At 35.2% G+C, this 21,862-nt stretch overlaps 1 non-coding gene across 1 annotated transcript; it reads left to right on the top strand.

Annotated features, from left to right (window-relative positions):
• The first annotated feature begins 866 nt into the window (after nt 1–866).
• Nucleotides 867–974, top strand: LOC141615812 (small nucleolar RNA R71). Its single transcript, XR_012530208.1, has one exon. It is a non-coding gene; the product is annotated as a small nucleolar RNA R71 (small nucleolar RNA).
• The last annotated feature ends 20,888 nt before the right edge of the window (nt 975–21,862 follow it).

The raw sequence follows: 21,862 nt of genomic DNA, 5'->3' as shown, positions 1-21,862 counted from the left end.
TTGCGGTGTCATGAGGTTGTGCACCTTGAGGTGGTAATTGACCTTGTTGTCTTTGGGCACTTGAGGTGGCAAGTTGGGCTATTTGGGTTTCAAGCATTTTGATTGTCGCATCCCTAGCTTGATCGCTCTTTTGAATGTGGGCGGCCATATTCCTTTGTGTCTCAACCACTTGTGTCAAAAAAGACTCAATCTTATTTGATCCTTGGTTGGATTGTTGGTAATTTGATGATTGACCTTGAGTTTGTTGATTTTGGAAGGGTTGTTGAAAGCTTTGTTGGAAATTTTGTTGATAATGAGGCCTTTGAATTTGATTTTGAAAACCCGGTGGGGGTGCTTGAACATGCCTTGGTTGTTGTGGCACATTTTGGATTTGATGTTGTGGATTTAACACATTGGTGCTCTTGTAGGACAAGTTTGGATGATACTTTGTAGCTTCATTGTAGGTGTTGGAGAAAGGACTAAGATTTTGTCTAAAACTTTGAAAAGCATTCACCTCTTCAATACATGCCCTACACAAAGCGGTGCAATGTCCCGCACCTCCACAAGCTTCACACACCATTACTTGGCTAGTAACATTCACTTGTTCATGAGATTGGGATGAGCTTGCTCCTCGGTTGTCCATTTGTTGTTGGAGAAGAGCCACTTGAGCTTTCAAAAGAGATATAGTTGTATCCTCTTCCTTATCTTTCAATGGGGTGTTACGAGAGTTGACGTATTGGGAATCATGCACCGCCATGGATTCAATGGTAGAATGAGCAAGTTCCGTATCAATTTGGTCAAACCTCCCGTTGTTAGCGGAATCTAGAACTCGACGAGACTCGGCACAACAACCATTATAAAATGTAATGGCAAGGAACCATGGATCTAACCCGTGATGAGGGCACTCTCTTTGCAACTCCTTATACCTTCCCCATGCTTCAAACAAACTTTCATGACCATTTTGACGGAATCCCGTGATTTGGCTTCTCAATTGTTGGGTCTTCTCCGGGGGAAAATATTTTTGATAAAATGCAAGAGCCAATGAATCCCAATCGGTAATTTCCATTGTGGCTCTATCAAGGCTATTAATCCACAACTTGGCTTTGTCTCTCAAAGAAAAAGGGAAAAGTATCTCCCTAATTTGAGCTTGTGTAACCCCCGGTTGCCTAATCATCGAGCATTAGTCGCAAAAATTTTGAACATGTAAATTAGGATCTTCCGTTGGACTCCCACCAAATTGTTTCCTCTCAACAAGGCTAATGAAAGCCGGCTTGATTTCAAAATCTGCCGCACCAATTTGGGTAGTAACAATGCCCCTAGGAAGCATTGATGCGGTGGGCTTGGAGTGATCGGATAAACGAACCATCTTCTTGATTGGTGGTGTTGAATTAGAATCCCCCTCTTCCTCAATAATTTGAATATCTTCTTCGTAAGATCTCCTCACACTTTCAAGTCCTTCAATAGATGTAGCTTCAGAAATCTCCTTAAAGAAGCGTAGTCGTCTATGCAAAGTTCTTTCGGGCTCGGGATCGATTGGAAGTAATTCACCAATCCGAGAGGACCTGGGCATATGACAACAACCTAGAGGAGATCGTGAGTAACGGTCTTAAGGAACAAGTGCTCCTTAAGACAAAGAAAAACAAGATAGAAATCAACTAATCCCAAAGCAAACAAAACCGTGCTCCCCGGCAACGGCGCCAAAATTTGGTAGGCTTATCGCGTACCTAACAAAGATAAAATACCCTAGGCATAGCTAACAACAAATGAATGTAGTTAGGGAAGTAGGGGTCGATCTCAGGGAGACGGTGGATGCAATATGACAAGCTATGAGTAGAATTCTATCAAGGTCGGTCACGATTTGGTTTGGTTTGATTTGATTAAAGTAAAAGCAATGATGAAAAATAAGTTGTAAACAATTATGAATAAGGATCTAGGGGGAATGGGGTCACACATGTAGATTAGCATAAATTGATGTCAAATAAGACGAACATAAAATCAAATGTTGTTTAGGTTATTAGCAATTTCCTCTCGGTCTATTACCCAACCATAGAACGATTACTAACGACCTCTCGCACAAATTAGATCGAACTATTAAAACATACTTTGCCTAATTCAATTCCCGACTTTCGCTCTTAGGAAATGAATAACAAATTAATCAACGATTATGGCCAACCATCAAAGATTAACAATATGAAACAAGCATGTATTATAAGCAACAATTTGATAATATAATTCTCTAATTCAACATGTGTAAATGGCTAATCAAACATGGCTTCCCCTCCCCTAGATTAAGAAATTACTCACACATAATTATGAGTAGACTAACAACAATAAGATGAATAAATATGAACATGGTAACAATATTTAAATTGGTCAAATAATAGCATAAACAATATTAAAATATAATAAAGGTAATTGATGTAAATAATGAGAGAATGGATAGAATTTAATTTGGAACTAATTATTTTATTATTTGATGTCTATGTCTCTATGTTTTTCGTACTTCTCAAAAGCAAATCACCTCCATTATATAGGCGATCATTTGAGCTTTCAAATTTAATTATACATGTACGTTTAGAACAAATAATTAATATAAAAACATTACATATAAAATTATTCCTACGGTTTTGTGCTTTTAGTGCATGAAGTTTCTTCAAATAAAGAATGTTTCATGAATTAAAGAATTAATTTGAGATGTTTCATGTTGTAATTATCAGAATAACTCTTCACCCATGTAAATGTTGCATGCGTTTTGCTCGTAAAAATCCTTCAATGTAACATCATCAAATTGAATGCTTCAAGACTTGATGTTCAATGCACTAACTTCTACGAATATGCTTCTTTATTTTATCATTTGTAAAATGATGGTCTTGTCAACATTATTCAATATTTGGCTTTCATTTTATTTTGGACGGCTTCGTTTTTATTTTGTGGACTTGGAGATTTTGAGTCTGAGCTTGAAGTCCTTAATTGTTTTGCCAGTTTGTATTCATCACCTCGCTTAGCTGTTTAGCTAATATCAGCATCAAAATAGCTCCTTCCTTCCATGGCCAAGACTCGTCTCAAGTAGCCTCGTGATTCTCGGTGAATGCCATAATGATAGGAAAAATCTGACAATTGCTTCATTTTCTACAAAAACAAAATAATGCATGCAAAACACCTAGAACACGGAATTAGCTCATAAAATCATTTTATAAAGTGCAATTGTCATGTAAAATCGAGCTAAAAGAAGGGTGAAAATAATATAAAACTACGACACATCACAGGTGTTGAACAACTTGAGCATTTTCCGGAAGTGCATATCGTCGAAGATACACACCGTCAACGATTTGAGGAGTTGCTAGGTAAGAGTTACGAACCTACTCAATTCATTGATCTTGATGTGGTCGAAATACTTGGTATAAGGTAACAAACAGAGTTATTCTTCAATGGCTTGGGTCTTGAGATGATGTTTTACGCTCATGAAGTCACCTACCTAAGCCCCACGCTAGAATTTCTATGTAGCCTCCGTGTTGTTACCAATCGACGAAAAGAAGTCGGTATGGAATTCCGGCTTTGCAATATGTCCCGTAGGATGAACTTAGAACGCTTTGGGCAGATATTTTATGTTGAGGTACCACATAAAGACACCGACAAACCCTCCGACCTTCTTATCGGCCACCTATGGAGGGCCATTTCCGGAAGAGAATTTAGTTCTTTCAAACAATGCTACGCTTTTGCTATCCAACACCCGGTAATACGTATAGGCGAACGATTCATAGTCGGGACCATTCTTGGAAGGGTAGAGCAAGACAAGTGCACCCTTCTAGACTTGACTTACCTCGAGTCCTACTTGAATGTGCAAGGGATAAAACTCTTCAACTTCAACGCGCCTCTAGAGATGCTCACGAGGCTTAATGATTTTGCAAAAGGGATTTCTCAAATCAAAACCTTTATGATGGAAGGGCTAATAACAATTTAGCCAATGAACTTTGCCCCAGGTTAAACTTTGATGGAAGTTATGCGAATCTCAAAGGAAATACTTTAATTGATGAACGTACCATCTCTCACCACCACCGGTGGTGTAGTTACAATGCGTCCGGAAATGTAGAATGGCACACTATGGGATGCTCATCACTTGTACTCATGGGGTGGAATATACCACCCACCGAACCTCTCTTGAGTCGATACTCACAAAAGCCAAGTTACCTTCTACCTATTGATATTTATGACCACCCACCACCGCGAGAAGCAGTGCCCCACCGACCTCCTCAAATGTCGGAATGGGGTGAAGTGCCGCACCAACAACCATCTTATGTGCCCATACCACCCTATCCCACCACGCATGTGGAATTCACTCCCCAAGATCCAAGAGCCCCATCCATGGGTGAATTGATGACACTCATGAAACGTGTTGATCTTGGAGTGCACGATGGACAGGTTGACAATTACTTGGCCCATTACCCCTTATACTACAACATGGCTCAACAAGGGTACATAAATCCTAGAGGCCCTCTTCCATCATGGGCTCAACCACACCTCTTGTTCCCTAATTATTGCAACTAAGGAGGAGAATTTGGCGGTCAAGGTGGGGGATATCATAACCAAGGAGGGCACAACGGGTATGGAGGAGGCAATGTTGATGATGATGATGTTAGGTTCATAAACCCTCTTATTAGACATCTCCAATAAAGATCTAATTTACATTTTAATTAGATGTGGTGGATCTAGTTACATGCAAACAAAAATAAAAGTAAAAAGGAGAAAACAGTTTTTCCTTACATACAAATGAAATGGAAATGGGCACAAGGTTGAACTCCTTCCAACCTTGTTCTTGAGCAATGAATAATAGGATGATCCTCCAAAGTTTCAAAATAGAAACTCTCATACCGATTGCACCCAAGATATTACCCAAATAATTTCTAGTAATATTAACTAGATATTACAAGAAATATTAATCCCTTAATATTAATTTTATTACTACTCTAGTAATTGGAAATAATATTAATGTGGTTCTGTGATTTTAGAGAGAGAGGCATGCAAAATTAGAACTACGAAAATTGAGCAACCAATTGCACTTATAAGGCACCAAAAACCATCTCCTCTAGGCCATTCGTAGGCTATTTATTTTTCTTATTTTATTAGCATGCTTTTGTAGGTAATGAGTGGATTAGGGTAGATGTTGTCATAAGCATGCAACTAGGTAATATGATTACTTACATGGGGTTGATTAAAGAAAAGACAAAAATAAAATGTTGTCCCACAACATGTAATTTTCGGTCAACATAAGATAAAATGGACCATTTTGATTTTGTAATGTTTGTCACACAAACATAAGAATCATTTAATTATTTATCTTACATAAATATATATTAGTTTGATCATACAACAATTATATAATATAAACTAATAATTAATATATACACTTAACTCTTAAGTGATAATTATGTCATTATATGAAAATATAATGAGTATTATAATGTCTAATTTAATTAATTTACAACCCTTGTAAAATATAATCAACAAATAACCTCTACCTCTAAAAATACAATACCTCGATTAATTTAATAAATTAACGCTTAATTATTAAATTAAATCTTATTTAATCACATTACAATAAATATTAAATTTCATTAGTCAATCATCGCATAATTGAATAATGAACCTGTGTTGACTCCAGTTCTAAACTCGACCTAACAAAACTCACACAACTGAATATAATATATAAATAACAGGGATTGATCAACCTGTATCAAATACATTTGATCAGAATTATTTGGGTTCCATCCTATAGGTGTGACCTTAAGGGATCAACTGATCACCACCGTCAAACGACAGTAACGTCAAACTCTAGTCAGCCAATCATTACCGATAAATGTTGATCAGTTGACTATATAATGTATCATCCCTTATGTATTCTTATCATGAGATTTATATACGTGATCGCACTATTGTTGAGGACACATACTCCAACAATCTCCCACTTGTCCGAGACAAGTGTGCGTCACCAATTCTCTTGTCCTATTACTATCTCACACTTAATGCAAGGTGTCTCACATGTCGTACTTGCATGTGATCATATCTAGAGTGGTTTCCTCGATCTGGAGAATAAATGTTTGACCGGAATTATCTGTCGTAGATACCTTCCGAGCGTGGCAACGCATTTCCAGTTCACTACTCCTCGAGTGGCCCTCAGATTTAAATAACCCTGACAAGGGGGTGGATAATTCCTATCGCACTATTCCCTTCGAATAGCCACATCTCATCATGACCCAAAAGATGCCCACTTGCACTCCATATACGGAAGTTCACGGAGCAAAAAAAAAGTCAATCAGAAACTGTGCCACCTTGGGCGAACAGTCTCTAGTTTAAGAATCGACTCAAAAAGAATACTATAGAAGCTCTCGCCATGACCAGGCTACATAAAAATTACCAAAACTCTATAAGCGGTCACTACCCGACAGAGTGTCCCATACAGTCTGCCTATGTGATCGACTAGTCATCTCTAATGACCCTATGGCACTTGAACTTGCCATCAATCGACTCACACTCTAGTCACCAGGAGACATCACCTCATATAAGTGACTAGGGGCCAATGCTATGTTAATCCAGTTTACTTTAATAGAGTTTAATGTTGTCCTTACAACCTATTTGGATTTAACAAAGTAATAAAAGAGTTTAAAATAAAACTCAAACAATAAATGCGATTATCACATATGAACAATCAATACAATATTATTGCTTCATATCTCATAATCTCAAGATTATAAAATCCATGTTACTTTATGGTGGTTTCATCAAACCTGTAATGAAAACTTGGTTGAAGATTATACAATATAACCATCACCCCAACTTCATAAACTGTAATTTCCTTCTTTCGATGTAATCTCTTAATTACATGAATCTTCTAAGTACATGTCTAGACTTGAATCTAGGTTTGGGCTCCTTTGCTTGAAAGATGCTCCCACGGTTATCAAATAACATGTGATATGATCCATAGTTTAAAGGATTTATTTTCAGTTCCTTTATAATCCATCTTATCGTTACCACAAAGTACTCAGACCCTATTTGTAGATTTCACAATGACTGACTTTTCAAAGTTGTTCTCGCTATTCGCACCTTTGACAATTGACAACAAGATCTCAGCCAAAGAAACTCGAGCTTTTATAACCCTCTATACAAAACTCCATGTACTTATCAATCATAAGTATGAATCCTTATTTCTTCTCAAGAATTCAAGGATGTACTTAGCGGCTATCCATTGACTCTTACATGGATTGACTTGTCTTGCTTAAAGTATATAATTTATCGGTGCTTACGCATATCTTAGGCTATTAAGTCGATCCAATGGCGGAAACATTGGGAATCGATTTCATTCGTTCAGTAATTTCAGATTCAGTGGGTAAATGTGAATCGTACAAAGTAATCCCACAACCCATTGGAATAGAATCCCTCTTGGATTTATCCATGCTGAAATGACGAAGGATCTTATCAAGATAAGAAGAAGAGTCTTATCAACATAAGTCTTTTGACTTAATACCAATATCCTGTTTAGGTCTATCTCCATAGATCCGGATATCAAATATGCGATGTGCCTCACCTGAATCTTTCATCTAGAAATGATTTCCCAACATTACAGAGGTAAGCATCAGTACATCATTCCAATGAAAAATATGTGAAGCCAATTTTTGCTCCCACTCAACTTCATGTATAAACATGGTTTTTCGACAAATCGAGTGAAACCATTCTCTATTATCACATGAACTCAAAATAAGCTCCCACTAAACTTCATGTATAATTATGGTTCTTTTGAAAAAATCAAATGCAACCATTTTCTATTATCACATGAACGGCAAGGATGATTTTTACAATCTCTTAATGCTTTGCTTAAAACCACATATGGATCCCTTAAGCTTACTCAGCATGTTAGGATTCTCGGACTTAAACCTAAGATCAGTGTCACACACACATCCTTTTCTAAATACCTATTCAGAAAAGCGGATTAATATCACTTGCCATATTTCATCAAAATGAAATGCGGCAATTACTAACATGATTCGATTGGATTAACATCACCGTGTTCATCTATGTTATTCTATATTTGAAAGCTTTACTTCAAAGAGACCAATATCTTAAAGTAAATATTCTTAGCTTTGCGTATAGAATCAATCAAGGATTGTAAAACCAAGACTTCTTTGCAACAAATTCAGATTTGGTTCACTTGAAGGAAAAGGTAGATCTATATACTTACATATTCATATATGTCTTAACTTAATTTGTCATAAAATTAAAGATGGATTTTATGCATGCAAACATTAAAACAAAATAAGGAAGAAACCATCATCTTACATTGTGATTTTCGGATTTATGGGCACAAGTGAGTTCACCTACTCACTTGTTCTTGAGCTCTCCAAATGGAAGAATAAGGATTCAAGTATAGAATCCCTCCCAAAAGCTTGTACCCAAGGAAAACTCTTAATAACTAATATTATTTAGATCTAGTAATAATATTAGTTTTACTATAAAATTAACACAAAATAAATTGCATTTTACTCTTGAAAATCTCGGTCAAGAGGGAGTATATGTGAGTTTATTTCTCTAGAATTATCATAAATTGTAGAGAGTTTTATTGCATTTTCTTACTCTAGAAAAATTAGATGGGAAGAATGAATAATAATGTCAAAGAGAAAAGCTCTTCTCTCTTTCTTGTGGGTGGCCGAAAAAGGAGCATTGGGTAGTATGCCCAATGCCTTTTGTTTTTGCTCTTCTCAAAAGCTTAGGCTTGCAAGGCTAGTAGGTAGTCTTTAATAATTATGTTTTCCACTAATATGAAAACACAATATTAACCCAACACTCCCTCTAATTTCGGCACTTTCATAATAAAATGGATGGTCCATTTTATTTTGTCATTTGTCAATTTTGTCACATGTAACATGTTACATGACATGTCAGAATGTAATGTATTTTTAACATATTAAAAATCAACATACTCATAAAATATGTCATTTACAAAATTGACTAGTAATTCGTAATTACTCGTGCCAAAATGTTTCCAAATTATAAATTACAACATTCTGTATTTATAATGATTTATTCATTCCGTTCCAATTGTTTCTGTAAACAATGATTTCATCTAAGTAATAAAACAATTCGATTACTTAGACCGTGTCTCATTTAATCATATTTACAATAAGATACGTAAATTATACTCACAAAATCATCCGTCAATTTTAAGCAATTTAATTAACTCGTATCGGTATACGATTAATTGAATAATCAATTAAGAGTATTTCCCTATAGGTATGACCTAAGGGGATCAACTGATCACCACCGTCGCACGACAATAATGTCAAACTCTAGTCAGCCAATCATTACCGATATGTGTGGACCAGTTGACTGTAAAATATTACATCCCACATGTATTCTTAAAATGAGATTTAATAATGATATTTAAATCATGTGATCGCACTATTGTTGAGGACACATTTCCCAATAATCTCCCACTTGTCCTCGACAAGTGTGCATCACCAATTCTCTTGTCCTATTACTATCTCCCACTCAATGCAAGGTCTCTTTCAGTCGTACTTGCAAGTGATCATATCGAGAGTGGTTTCCTCGATCCGAGAATAACCGATTGACCGGATTTATCTATCATAGATACCTTCCGAGCGTGGCCACGCATTTCCGGTTCATTACTCCTCGAGTGGCCCTGAGATATTGTTATAACCCCGACAAGGGGTGGACAATTCCTATCGCACTTATTCCCTTCGACTAGCCACAGCCATCATAACCCAAAATATGCCCATTTGACCCCATTTACGAAGGTCGTAGTAACACAAATCAAAGTTAATCTAAAACCGTGCCATCTTAGGCGAATAGTCTTTAGTCAAAAGAATCGACTCATTAGAATACTATAGTAGCTCTCGCACGACCAGGCTATATAAATTTGCCGAACTCTATAAGCGGTCATAAGGCCCGACAAAGTGTTCCTAACTTGATCCGCCTATGTGATCGACTAGTCATCTCACATGACTGTATGGCACTTGAACTTGCCATCAATCGCATCAAACTCTAGTCACTTCGAGACGTCACCTCATACAAGTGACTATGGGCGAATACAATGCTAATCCGTGTTCACTTTAACGGGGTTCAATTGTCTCTACAACCCGTTTGGATGTAACAAAGTATAATAAAAGAGTTTTAAAGTAAAAATCGAACGACAAATGCGATTATCACATATGAATAGTCAATGCCTGATTACTATTTCATATTCTATAATCTAATTTGATCTTGTATGTAGTTGTTCATTTCAATTCAATTGAAATGACATGACTCATCATGTTAAGCCTTTGAGAAGGCTTTGGTTAGTAGGTTTTATCAATTTCTTGCACCTTACTCAACCTTACTACATACTCGTTTTCCTTTGTAATGTATACATTTGCATTACAAAACTTTCTGAGTACGTGTCGAGATTCAATCAAGACATAGGCCCTCTAGCCTAAGAATAGGTCCCACTGTTTTCACAGTGTGCGGGACTCATCCTTCTTGCACATCTCATGATCGCAAGTGTACTCAATTTCCGTTATAAATATCTCTCATTGTTCTTTATTGCCTAGAACGATTCTAGAAAATCTACTTCTTAATTAACATTGCCACAATGGTATCTTAACCATCCTAATGTGTTTTGATTATGGTTTTGTCGGAAACCATGCGCAATCTCAATTGTCAATTGTCACTTGTGTAACACCCTTACACAATATTGCATCATAAACACTTTGCATCATAGCTTTAATGCTTCTGGAAGCACTTAAGGGTAATCTTTATAGCTTACTTGGTAAAGATTACTTAAATTCGATTTTGAAAACAATTCATCATACTCAAAGCATATGAAGTGTTATACATCATTTCTTTTTAATTGATTCGGCAGCGGAAGCAAATGAAATCAATCAAATATGTTCAATTTAATTGAACTAGTCATGAATCTTATCAACATAAGACTTCTTACTGACGCTAATATCATGTGGATTTATCTTCATAAATCCGGATATTCAAGATGTATTATAATACTCCAAAAGTCTTAAATCATTCTCAATGATCAATATGTCATCCACATATCGGACTAATTAAAAATTCCGTAACTCCCACTAAACTCCATGTATAAACACAACTTCTCGACTTATCGAGAAATGTTTTATCACATGATCAAAATGTTGATTCTAACTCATTAATGTCCTACTTAAGACCCTCTCTTAAGTTTCACATTATCTTAGGATTGCAAGAATCTACTAAACTTAAGACATGTATTGAATACATTCCTTCTATTGAAGAAGTGGGTTTTAGATTCACTCGCTATGTATTTCATAATAATGAAACACAATCCCTAAGAAGATCCAAATAGACTTAAGCAATTCAATTGGTGCAAAACCCTTTGCAACCAATCAAACCTTGAAATATGTCTTTATTAGTGCAAAACCCTTTGTTACTAATCAAGTCTTTTGTTTCGGATTCTCATGGCTCTAAGCCTTGTAATGAGTTGCGACTTAAACACTCTTATGTAAGTCATTTGTTGATTACTTTCCAGAAGTAATCAACTTGAATCAAACAATTTCTTTTGTAAGTTATAAGCTCTTTACTTTCTTAAAAGTAGCATGAATTCATCATCTTTAACAAGTGACGAATTTAACCTCCTAGGTTTTGAAGAAACAATGTCTTACACAAAACATCTCATGTAGCCAAGAAAGACCAGTTTCTTGCGACATAACATTCTTTGTGGCTTTTGAATAATTTCTCCCACTCTGTCTTCTAGAAATAAACTTGTATTTTAGAAAGACAGCTTCACGAGCCACAAACCCGTCGTACTCGTGATAATTGAAAAGGGAAAAATGAGCATTTGTTTCTTGTGAAAACTTAAAACATGGTACCCTTACCATTTCATATCTCATATGATTCGATTTAGTGGAAAAAAAAAATTTAGACAAAAATGATAAAATCCCCAAAAAGATCAAGTAACTCAAAGTAACTTGATTGAGATCCATCCACACATTATTTCATAATGCGTGCTAAGAGAGATTAACTTGTGATACTATATCACATTTCCTTTGGTTTATATCAAAGTCTTCACTTTGATAGTCCCATCACGACTAAATCGTGATTCCTTGAACTCTTGAACTTATTCAAAGATTTCTCTATTTACCTTATTAAGTGAACACACTAGCGTCAACTTAAATCGTTGGTAAAAGAGAATGATCAACCTATTATGGATCAATGATTTATAACCTCGATCTCCTTTTCAACCAAAAGGCATGAGACATCTTGCTTTGAATACAAGATACGCATATACCATTAACAATCTAATGGTTTCAAGAGTACTCGTTAACTCTTTGCGTTCATCATTCCAAAATTTTAAGGTTTAATCTTGGGTTACCAATTTGAGTCTTGCATCATCTTCATGATATATTATTCTAGTTTGGTTTAGAATATAATCACCTTGATGATGGGCTAGCCATACATCAAATCATGGTGTATAGGGACACAAAAGTGAAACCTCTTTTGTATCTTTAACAAATTGTATTCTTATTTAGAGTTTATGCACTTAATAGTCATAATTAAGTACAACTTTAAATCCAAAAACTAGATTGAGTACACAATTACTCTATCTCTCGACTTCATTGTTGCTAGTCGTCATATTCTAATCATCCTATGTATCAAACATAATGATGAAAACCACAACCGGTTTCTTATATTGACGAAGTAGTACTAGCAAAATTTATGTTTAATCAAATAAACATTTAAAGAAGAAGGTCTCATTAGATGTCCCACAACTAACTTGTTGATTCTTCAATAACTTGGGCTAGTTTCCTTTCTCGTGTCTAACATTTAAGACAATGGAAACTTTATTGGTCGGGATTGATAGGTTTAGTATCGTCATTTCTTAATGACTTTACTTTTAACATTACCTTGTATCAATTCCATTATTATCTTTACTTCTTGAACCTCGTCCTCATCTTAACGGTTTAAGAGAATGCTCCCACTCATTTCAATGAGTCTTTGCTTTGAGAAGCAAAATTGAATTCATGAAGATTACTCTTCATTTGTTCGTTTTAGTCTTAAAACTTTCATTGAAGTGGTTGCGATATTTTGGTCAATTACGAATTCTTGATAAAACTAATTACCAAAACAATTTATCGCTTCAATGTACTTAATTCATTTAAGTACAATGAAAAACAATCCATTGTAAGTAGATATGTTAGTCTAGAATCAAAAACCTGTTTGATAATGAATAACTTTAATCTATACTCCTTACAAGAGATCCTTAGCAATGGTTCGTTTGAGGTTTTAGAAGCAAATTCAAATTTTGTCTTTAGTTACGATGTTTTAATGGAGATTCGTATCAAAATCGAAATGATATCGTATATGAATTGTGGTAAAGAAATAGAACAATATAAAAAACGGAATAGTGGATAACTTAACATTTATCGTTTTATTAATACTTGAAAAACAAGTATAGCATTTACATAGTGACCTCTACCCAACTATGATAAATGATTCCAAGACCCAAATTCATATTGACTTAGGCACGGTGGGGCCGATACATCCTTTATCAATATAACTCGTTGGATTAACGTTTAATCGATTCTACTTTTAGAACTCTTGGTCGATAATATTACATTAACTATTAACTTTAGCCCTAAACACATTCGACAAGGGCACGGTGGGGCCGATACATCCCTTATCAAAAACTTTTGTTGAGTTCAATCCAAATTTCGAATAAATGTGTCCATGATCCAAACCCACATTAACTTGGGCACGGTGTGGCCGATACATCCCTTATCAACATGAATTCGGTGGATAGACATTTATCACCCACTTCCCCTACGTAACAAGGTTTGTACCCCGGTGGGGCCGAGCGCACTCCCTCGCTAAATAGGTTTTCATGGTTTCTACTATTTGGTAAGGCTATGTCTCAATTAATTGTTTTAGCGAGAGGTCATGTCAATTTATTATCTATCACGTTTTAAGTGAACTAAAGCGGTGAACTACGATAATTCTAATTGACACGGTCGATAAACTCGATAAAATGAGGATGCATATTTTAGTTATGGCGATTTAGCGATGCATGCGACATAAAATAAAATGCAAGCATAAAAATAAATAAATCCTAGTATGGCCTTTCCTAAAATAGAAAAACTATTTAACTATTACATATTCGGAAACCAACTCCATTGGTCCCTTGAACTTCGGTTGTGGCACGCATCTCGAGGTAACACCGTCTTTATGTATCGCCATTCTTGAAGAAATCCGTCTTTGGGAACTCCGGAATGAGTAAAATTACATAATAAATTACATAATTTCCTATTATACATTTGTAACTAAAATAAAATAAATCTATTAAATTACAAAACGGTGATACGAGATCACAATAAAATTACAACCGAATCGATATTCCCATACATTTCGGGAGGTACCAATTAAAATCTAAGGCCATACTAAGTAAAATTACATAATTCAAAAATTACATAAATTAAAATTATGACAATCATAAAGAAAATGCAGCATTATTATATGTATGAACATGCTCAATTTTATGCTAAATCACCTTTAATTAGCCAATATCGTATATTACTCGGTTTTTACGGATTTGCGTGATTTCAACATTTTACAATCACAAAAATTACATAAATTCATATTTATGCATAAGTTAATTACCCTAACCTCTTAGGACTCAAAATTTAGTCTTCACTAATAATTTGACCATAATTAACTCATATTTATAAAATTGTTCATTAATGGACCAAAAATATGAAAATAAGCTATAAACTTCAAATAAATCACCAAATTTCAAATAAATTCAAAATTTGAAATTTAAACTCATGAACATTCTGGAAAAATACCATGACACTCATAATGTTCAAAAACTTAGGTTAAAAATTTCGAAATTCTTCGGAAAAACAATGTTGCGTTTTATCGGTTTTAACTAAAATAATCATAAAAATGAGAAAAATTTTATTCATTAACTTTTCAATTTTAGATCTGAAAAAGATAATAAAAAGCAACATTAGACGTTTTTCCTAAGTTATAGATTATGTTTTATTAATTTTTCACTAATAGTGTCACTATTTATGCTATTTTTCTTCAAAAATCCATAAATAATGCAAAAAGACTCCTTTATAGTCAATTATTTTACACACATCTTGTAAAATTTCATGTGACAACATACTAAATTTTTATGACCAGATTCGAAATTTAACTCATATTAACCTATTTTTCATTTAAATCCGATTTTTATCATGAAAAATCCAGTTTTCGAGCATAAGAAATCATAAAATTATGAAAATTTCCAGATCATCTAAAAATAATATATGTGAAAACATATCCAAAAACCACCTGAAAATTCGAAGTTTAGCTAATTTTCGTCCAAAAATGACATTTTTATCATAAAAATCACATTTAAATGCCATTATTGTATAATCTGAACAATAAAAATCCGTAAAATTAACAAAAATATCCTACAACATTTTAGGACCAGAAATATTAACATGCATGAATTAATTTCGTGATATATCATAATAACACAAATTTTATAAGTTTTATATGTTATTCTTATAACTCGGAAAAACTTTTAACCGATTTGCATGCAAACAACCTTGGCTCTGATACCAATTGAAGGAAAAGGTAGATCTATATACTTACATATTCATATATATCTTAACTTAATTTATCATAAAATTAAAGATGGATTTTATTCATGCAAACATTAAAACAAAATAAGGAAGAAACCATCATCTTACATTGTGATTTTCGGATTTATGGGCACAAGTGAGTTCACCTACTCACTTGTTCTTGAGCTCTCCAAATGGAAGAACAAGGATTCAAGTATAGAATCCCTCCCAAAAGCTTGTACCCAAGGAAAACTCTTAATAACTAATATTATTTAGATCTAGTAATAATATTAGTTTTACTATAAAATTGACACAAAATAAATTGCATTTTACTCTTTAAAATCTCGGTCAAGAGGGAGTATATGTGAGTTTATTTCTCTAGAATTATCATAAATTGTAGAGAGTTTTATTGCATTTTCTTACTCTAGAAAAATTAGATGGGAAGAATGAATAATAATGTCAAAGAGAAAAGCTCTTCTCTCTTTCTTCTGGGTGGCCGAAAAAGGAGCATTGGGTAGTATGCCCAATGCCTTTTGTTTTTGCTCTTCTCAAAGGCTTAGGCTTGCAAGGCTAGTAGGTAGTCTTTAATAATTATGTTTTCCACTAATATGAAAACACAATATTAACCCAACACTCCCTCTAATTTCTAAGACTTTCATAATAAAATGGATGGTCCATTTTATTTTGTCATTTGTCAATTTTGTCACATGTAACATGTTACATGACATGTCACAATGTAATGTATTTTTAACATATTAAAAATCAACATACTCATAAAATATGTCATTTACAAAATTGACTAGTAATTCGTAATTACTCGTGCCAAAATGTTTCCAAATTATAAATTACAACATTCTCGTATTTATAATGATTTATTCATTCCGTTCAATTGTTTCGTAAACAATGATTTCATCTAAGTAATAAAACAATTCGATTACTTAGACCGTGTCTCATTTAATCATATTTACAATAAGATACGTAAATTATACTCACAAAATCATCCGTCAATTTTAAGCAATTTAATTAACTCGTATCGGTATACGATTAATTGAATAATCAATTAAGAGTATTTCCCTATAGGTATGACCTAAGGGGATCAATCGATCACCACCGTCGCACGACACGAATGTCAAACTCTAGTCAGCCAATCATTACCGATATGTGTGGACCAGTTGACTGTAAAATATTACATCCCACATGTATTCTTAAAATGAGATGTAATAATGATATTTAAATCATGTGATCGCACTATTGTTGAGGACACATTTCCCAACATCACTTGCAACAATTCACTCAATGGATAATAGTTCTATTACTTTCAAAAAACAACTCTATTTACAACACTTGTATGACTTTTAGAACATCTTCTTATGTCATTATACTACAAAATAAGTTTGTAGCGAAATTTCTCCCACTCTATCTTCTTATAAATACACCTATTTTCCAAGAAGATAGCTTTTAGAGCTACAAACAATTTTGTTCTTATTAATGCAAAAGAGCATTAGGCACATGTTATCCTTGAGATTTCAATTAAGATATGTTGCCATTTTAGAGACTAATCCCTTCCATATCTTGTATGGAGTCTCGTTAGTGATTCATATTGCGCGTTTTCACTTTAAACAATTACTAACATGGAGTAACAGCCCAAATATGAGTTCAACAACTCATTTCAACTTTCAATCGATCGATCTTATATTTCATAAGAAATGTCATGTTGCCATGAATCTTTTAATTGGGAATCAAATTCACAACTTAGGTCTTTACCATATTGAACAAATCATCATCTTTCAATATTATCGATTGAGTTGAGTTGATTTATGTTATAGATATTAATAGAGAAAGAGGAAAGATGTCTCAGAACTTAAAATACCATAAACCGAAATGACTTGGGTTGAAATCCAAGTCATTTAAAACAAAATACAATACTTGTTCGGAGATGCAAAAAAAAGAAATTTCCATGTCTAACATGGAAACAAAATAAAGTTCTTAGACAATGTCTAAACATAAGACTATTATGAAGACATATTCAAAATGAAACGCCAAGCGAAGTCCATAGGTCTCCATCTATGCGGCGGCTACTCTAGCTCCCTTTGGATAATATCCTCATGCTTGCTTAGTTTTTCCTTTCTTCTCATGCCCTAAATTCAATAAGAAGGGTGAGAAACACAACTAGTATCTTAATACAAAGTTGAGTTGGAAAATTAAAATCAATATCATAAACTCTTGGAAGAAATATTACCTACTGGAGTCACACGTCCAGCTTTGATGTCTTCCAAATATTTGCGGCAATTACGCTTCCAATGGCTATGCCATTACATATTGGCACTTGTCATCGGGTTTGACTCCCCTTTTAGGTTTGGAAGAGCTATTCTCAATGGCTTTCTCCTTACCTTTGTAGGAAGTGGGTTTCTTACCCTTGTTAGCACTTTTCTTAAACTTTCTCTTACTCTTTGCATTGATGTTGAGCACATCCTTGCTAGTGCTTGCATCAAGCCCCATGTCCCTTTCGGCTTGCACAAGTATTTTGTGCAACTCATGGAGATCGGTTTTCAAGTTTTGCATCTTTTAGTTTACTCTAAACTGAACATAGCCCTTGATTCGACTTAAGGAGTGAAGCACTCGGTCAATCACGAGTTGCTCGGGGATCTCAACCCCTTGAAACTTGAGGGTCTCAACATACTCAATCATTTTGAGCACATGAGGACTCATTTTTTGTTCTTCTTTGATATTGAAGTCAAAGAATTGGAAAGCCGCTTCATATTGAATAATTCTAGGAGCTCGTGAAAACATGGTCACAAGTCTAATATATATCTCATAGGCGATGCTCATCTTTAAGGCACTCCATAGAAGATCGGGTTCCATGGAGAAAATCAAGACATTCTTGACCCCGACGGATTCATTTTGGTAGGTCTCAAAGGCCTCCCTAACCGCAGGTGTGGACCTAGCATTAGGAGTAGCGGGAGGAGCCTCGGTAAGGTATTTGAGCTTGTCATCACCTTCCGCGGCTAAGTGAAGTTGCGCAACCCAATCGGTGAAATTTGAACCATTCTTTTCAAGTTTGCAACGATCCATAAAGGATCGAAGCCATGAAACGGTAGTGAGAGGTGGTGCGGACGAGCTAGTGGATCCCATTGTGATATTTCAATTGACTACAAAATATGAGATGAAGGAAAAATTTAACATTTATCATAAATAGACTTGTAAAAATTTTAGACAAGTTTAGCATTTATATAATGACCTCCACCCAATTATATAAATGATTCCAAGACCCAAATTCATACTAGCTCGACTGTGGGACAACGGTCCCTCTACAACCTTTACTAATACAATTTGGTGGGTTAAATCGTTTAACCGCTTCTACACTTAGAACTCTTGGTCGATGAATTTACACTAAGTTCATCTTTAGCCCGAACCTATTGAGACAACGGTCCCTCTAATACTTTCGTTGAGATCAACCAAATTTTAAAGTGTAATAACATCTTATTACCCCACTTACCCAACGTTAAAAGAAAGCACCCCGGTATAATATTTCAGTACCGTATTGTACCCCTAATGAAATTGGGATTCATGAGTTCCTACTATTTGGTAAGGCTAAGTCTCAATTTTTTTTATGAAATGTGAAGGTCTTGTCATTTTATTATCTATCTCTTTTAAGTGAACTAAATTAGTGATCTATCGATAATTATAATTGTCAAGGCCGATGAATCGATATAAAAAAGATATGCATGTGATGTTATGACGATTTGGCATGCATGCAAACATATAAAGAAAGAAAATGTAAAGAAAAACAATTTCCTAGTATGGCCTTCCTAAAATAGAAAATCTAATAATCTATTACATATTCGGAAACCAACTCCTTTGGTCCCCTGAAATTCATGTGACACGCCTCCCAAGGAAATGCCGTCTTGATCGGAACTCCTTTCTCAATGGCTCCGTCTTTAGGAAACTCCGAAATTACAAAATAATAATAAAATACATAGCTATTCCTATTATACATTTGTAATAAAAATTTAAATCTAATAAATTACAAAACGGTGATGCGAAATCACATTAAAATTACAACCAAATCGATATTCCCTTTCATTACGGGTAATACCAATTAAAAAACTAAGGCCATACTAAGACAAATTACATTATTCAAAAATTACATAAATTTAAATGACATTTGTTAGGCCTGGAAATTCGAAGATATCCCAGGATGATATTCTACCCTGACCTGACCATCAGGGTGTCAGGACGTCAAGCTACAAGGATGCAAGAAGACATGCGCCAAGCCACGGAGAGGACAACGGTCAAAATATCAGGACGATATTTGACCAGATGACTATATTATAAACAATATTCGTGCAATAAGTGGAGCATTAATGGAGAAGATTTAGCAATAAAGGACTGCAATAAAGGGAGCAATAATGAGCATTAAGGCGGATAATCAAGACAGAATATTCAGCATTAATTACAAGATTATGCAGCCGTTCAGCATGGCTATATAAGAAGCACTTAGAAATCATTTGCAGAGGACACAACGCAATATAACACATACTCTAATATACAATTCTCTCATACAATACTTGAGCTATATTTACAGTCAATTGTGCTTATTACTCAATAATATAGTGAAATCCTCTTCTGGCTTGGTGCCCGTGGTTTTTTCCCATTTAAGGGTTTTCCACGTACAAATTCCTTGTCTTATTTTTACTTATTTATTTTGCTTGACTTTTCTTATTTCGTACCTTGCCCTATATATTCACGGATAAGTTTGAGCTAGTTAACCCTACCCTGACCTGATTTCGCCTTGCGCAAAATCCATACAAAACAATTGGCGCCCACCGTGGGGCATCTAGCTCTTTAAAACCTTTTTTCCTTATCTTACAAAAATCCAAATAACCTACAAAAAATGGCCCAGCCTACCATCGAAGAACAACTAAATGCAACCCTCCAACAAATAGCTGAGTTGGAAAGCTTGAAAGACAAAGTAGCCCAACCTGAGGCTGAAATCCTTCAGTTAAGAGAATCTGAGTTGACTCTTAAACAAAAATTGGAAAAAACCCAAGGAGCAGGCTCTAGATTCCAGCCAGGAACACCATTTGCATCAATTATCAAAAACATTGATTTCTCTAGCTTTGGAAGTCCAAGTGGCTCTAAATTTATCAATGCTGATGGCAATGGTGAGCCAAATAATAACAATGAAAAACCTGATGAATCTGCAGCAGCTATCATGATGGCAGTAGTCCAGGAAATCAAAAAGCTAAATGAAAAATTCGAAAAAATAACTGGAGTCCCTGCCAGTTTAGAGGAAGCTTCCCTTGATAGCTATGCTGATTCGCCTTTTATAGACAAAATAGCAAAAGTGGATCTGCCTAAAAAATTTGTGATTCCGTCTATGAAAATTTATGATGGAACCACAGACCCACAGAATCATGTAGCTCTCTACAAACAGAAAATGTTAGCTGCATCTATCCCTAGTGAATTTAGACAAGTCTGCATGTGTAAGGGGTTTGGAACAACCCTAACCGGACCCGCTCTACAATGGTACATCAACCTGCCAACTGGGAGCATCCATTCTTTTTCCAACTTGATCAACAACTTCAACCAGCAATTTGCAAGCAGCAGGGAGTTGGAGAAGCGGTCCAGTGATCTTTACAGGATTACACAAAAGCCAGAGGAGACTCTCAGGGTATTCCTCGCCAGGTTCAACAAGGAGAAAGTGTCTATTCCCAGATGTGACGTTGGAACAGCAGTGGAGGCATTTAGGCAGGGGTTACTACCTCACAGTGACCTATACAATGAACTCACTAAGTATCTCTGCCACACCTTCGAAGATGTCCAGGCCAAGACCCTTGCGTATATCAGGCTGGAAGAAGACAAAAGCTACAAAGTCGGGTCATCCAATGGATTAAAGGACTATGAAAAGAGCAATAGGAAGAGCAACAAAGGAAACAATTACAGACCAACTCTATATTCCAGGCCAGACCATTCAGAAGTCAACCTGGCACATGAGTATTAAGGTAAGGCTAAAGTTTTCCCGCCTATTTCTGAGCATAACTTCAGTGTTGATATTGCAGGATTGATCCAAATGCTTGACAACATGGGATCAGTAGTCAGATGGCCCAGGAAGGTGGAAAATCCTAACCCTAGGAGAGACAACTCCAAGTGGTGCGAATTCCACATGGACATTGGACATACAACGGATGATTGCTTCACCCTGAGAAAAGAAGTGGCGTACCTATTGAAATCCGGATATCCAA

Source organism: Silene latifolia, chromosome 11, assembly GCF_048544455.1.
Source record: "Silene latifolia isolate original U9 population chromosome 11, ASM4854445v1, whole genome shotgun sequence".
NCBI classification, from domain to species: domain Eukaryota; kingdom Viridiplantae; phylum Streptophyta; class Magnoliopsida; order Caryophyllales; family Caryophyllaceae; genus Silene; species Silene latifolia.
The sequence above is the reverse complement of the archived record's forward strand: the minus strand, read 5'-3'. Positions and strand labels throughout refer to the sequence as shown.